Here is a 3722-nt window from a genome sequence, read left to right as displayed (position 1 = left end):
TACAAAACTGTCCCCAGCCTGCCCCCGTCTAGATGGGCTAAAAGTAGAAGGCATTTTAGTCCAACGCAAGCCTCCACTTCCCTTCCTGGGGCCCTACAATGCTGCCCCCGGCTCTGACTCACTCAGCAGCCTGCAGGAAAGAAAGGCAGACAGATTTTGGTATTTTCTCTTCCTTACACACTCGATGGTGCTAAGAAGATTCCTTCTCCCCAGGGCGGAGAACACTGTCAAGACGGGGTTAGAGGCAGAAGAGAGGCACAGAAATGGAGAACGGGAAAATCGGAGACTTGGGAGGAACCCGTCTGCAATGACTCGGGGTGGAGTTCTAAGGTGCACAGGGTCCTGCCCCAAATCAGGACTGCTCATCGTTAGAGCCAGCTCCCGTGACCTCTGGGACACAGACATAGCCCGGACAGAGACACAGGACAAGAACAGGATTCAAAGGACAGAGAGAAAATTCCCTAGCAGAACCCACAGGAGCTCTGCCCACCCCTGGACACTCCAGCCCCACTTACCCGAGCTGGCAGGTCCTGGCTGGGGACGTGTGACTGCCAGAGAAAGCCAGCGGTATCGTGTCTCATCTCCAACGGGGCTGTCCGCACACTCCCATGGCAGGAGCCGGCAGGGGAGGGGAGGCTCGTCCCAGCAGGCTGAGTTTCGAGCAGGTCTGGGGAGACACAGGGCGAGAGCCTCAGTTCCGGGGTTCCGGCAATATGTGCACAGACGGCGCAAAGGCTTTCGAGCTCCAACTGCATCTGCTGGCGTCTCCGCCAGCTTGTAAAACTCACGCTCCTAGCAGCTTTTCAGTATTGTCGCCTTATCTATACACGTGGGCATCAAGGGTGCCGAGTACAAACCGTAGGTGCTCCATAAAAATCTCCCTTGTTCCTCTGATACATGTTTACTGAGCACCTACCACGTTCACAAGGATGAATAAGAAATATCCCCTGCATCCAGGGACCTCAGAGTCTTGTGTGAGAAACACACACACACATACACACACACAAGCGATTACAACACTGGGCAATAAACATCATGGTTTATAAAGGGGGACATGGGAGCACAGGAAATGGAGGATTAACTGCCTAAAATTGGGAGTGGTGGTCCCGGAAGACTCCCTCGGTTTAGAGGAGGGAACTCCGAAAGACTCACAGAGCTGCTAATTTGGGAGCTATTTCCCCTGGTTCTCCTGCTCAGCAGTATTTGTACATTGCATCTCTTGGAGGTCCTCACATGCCTCCTCAGGGCCTTTGCATGTGCTGTGCCTGTTCTCTGAGACATCCCTGTCACTACACACAGACGCAGGCCCTCCCCTACGATTGCAGTCCAGACACAGCTGCCCCCCTGCAACCTAGTATAATCTCCCTCTTACGTGTCCAGAGAGACCCACAGTCACTCGGCCAGACTCCTCATAGCTACACAGCTACATTTAATAGTTCATGATCCTTCATTTCACATCAATGGGAAGCCCCCAGGAGTCACCCTGAGTCCCCAAGAGCTAGCACAGTGGCCTGGCAGATAAGAGCACTGAGCACATAATTATTGAGTGAATACATAAATGACTGGAGAACTATTCTCCTGGCCCTGCTCCCCACCCTTCTAAGATTCTAAATAAGTGCCCGAGTCCTGAGTTTCATGACACTAAGCGGTCTTGGTCACAAGGTGCACTCGTTCCTCTGGCTCTGGCAAGTGCTGGCGTGGCCATAGGTCAATTGCTACTGAATGACAGAACCAAGGAGCTACGAAGAGCCCAGCTGGGAGCTCAACCTGCCCACCCCGCCTAGAGGCCCCACCAGTTTCACCTGCTGCGCTGCCTGGGACAGGCCGCCGTCAGACACCTGCTGTGACCACATTAACCCCAGACTGTCACACCCGGCTCATCTGCCCAAAGGTGGAATGAACGAATGCTTCTCTATACAGCTTCTCCTGGGAAGAACCACCAAGAGCACTGTTGCTGAATCAGGGTTGATGGCTCACAAATGTTGCCCCCACTTTGGGATCTCTGAACCCATCTCAGTAGCCAGATTGCAGGGAAGGAAAAAGGGGAAACAAGAGAAAGGCTCTTGGTCCGCACCCCTCTTAACCAGAACGGTGTCTCTGTTATCTGTAATTGCCTTTCTATCTTGGGCTCCCTCTCAAGTTTCCATTTAAAATGCCAGGCAGACGCCTGGTCTATAAATATGGTTGCATGAACGAGTCAATGAATGAATCAATCAATCAATGAACAAAGGGGGGAAAAAAAGAGTTTTTAAACCACCATAGTGGACGGCTAAATAATATTTTGAACTCCTTCCCAAACCTAGAGACCCATGAGTCTCAGGTTTTCCTTTAATCTGTTGTAAAATACAAGGAAACCAACTGAAATGTTCGCTTTAAAATCTTACTTTAAATGCATCACATATGTTATGCTTAATTTAAGAGATGTTAGTCTCTTCCAAAACATTTCAGAAGCCCACTCACACAGAGGACAGATGCTGTTTATTCCTGGGGTGGCCTCGCTCGCTCTTTTTAAATATATTAGCACGATGGCCAGAGCCAGGTAAACAAGAGCTCCCTGGAGAAAGCAGGGACACCAGGTATGAGCTGTGTCTGGTTTTATCTACAAATAACCGTGAAGGTCGGCATGGGGGGACAGATGGGGAGCCAGGCTGATCTGGGAAGTCAGGAGGCTGCAGTGGACCAGGACACGGAGGATGCGGGGCAGCAGTGGGGGTAGTGGTGGGTGTACCTCTGCGGTTGCTGAACCTGCCAGGTCCACAGGCTCGATCTCCCTGAATTAATCTGCAAGGTTTGAAATTCCCATTCCCTGCGATTTCATGCAGAGAAAACCATGTTCCTGAGGGTTGAGTCACCGAGACCGATCGTCACTGAAATTAGACAGGCGTCGTTCACGAGCATTCATTCCTCCCATCCCTCTGACTTTCCTTGCCCGGTGCTGGGGGTGCAGCCGTGGAGCACACAGGCTCCCAGGGAATCCGAGAGAACCTCACAGGGACAAGGCAGGAGAAGCCCTTCCATTCAGAACCCAACTGTTTGGTAGCTTCTCTCTCAGATTCAGAGGCGTTGATTCATTTGAACAGCTGTTGCCAATCTTCCATAATGACACCCCTAAATCCGATCTGGGAGCTCACAGTCATTCACTCAGCCATCTCTGGGTGCCGCTTCCTGGGAATGCCACAATCTGGTGAGGGCCGTGAGCCAGTACTGACACCTTCCAGTGTCTTCTGGAATGTGACCTGGGCTCCCAAATCTGCAAATCCATCCTGTGTGGTGCCCCGTGTGAAGGGCCAAGCGCATGTCCAGGTCTCCCCAGGAAAGCAGGGCTGTGGTAAACGCATGTGCGTTGTCCATCCACAGGCCCCAGATGGAGGGCGACCAACGTCTAACATCGATGGAGTGTATGCATCCTCTCCTCTCCGTCCCCATGGCTGTGGCCCCAGCTCATTCATTCATTCATTCATTCCAATACACAGTTACTGAACACCTACCATGTACCAGGCTCTGGGGACACAGCAGTGAACAAAACATACAGAAAGCCCTGTTCCCATGGAGTTGACAATCATGAACATAGGAGAAGACAATAAACGAAATAAATAAGCAAGAGGCATAGAATGTTGTTAGGTAAGTAACTTTCTCTGCTGGTGTCTCCTCCAATCTGTTCTAGCAGCAGCCAGAGTGATTCTCTGATACGCAGGGGCCACCATGTCACTCCCCACACCTCC

The sequence above is a fragment of the Lipotes vexillifer genome, unplaced genomic scaffold, assembly GCF_000442215.2.
Source record: "Lipotes vexillifer unplaced genomic scaffold, Lipotes_vexillifer_v1.1 scaffold691, whole genome shotgun sequence".
NCBI lineage: Eukaryota > Metazoa > Chordata > Mammalia > Artiodactyla > Lipotidae > Lipotes > Lipotes vexillifer.
The sequence above is the reverse complement of the archived record's forward strand: the minus strand, read 5'-3'. Positions refer to the sequence as shown.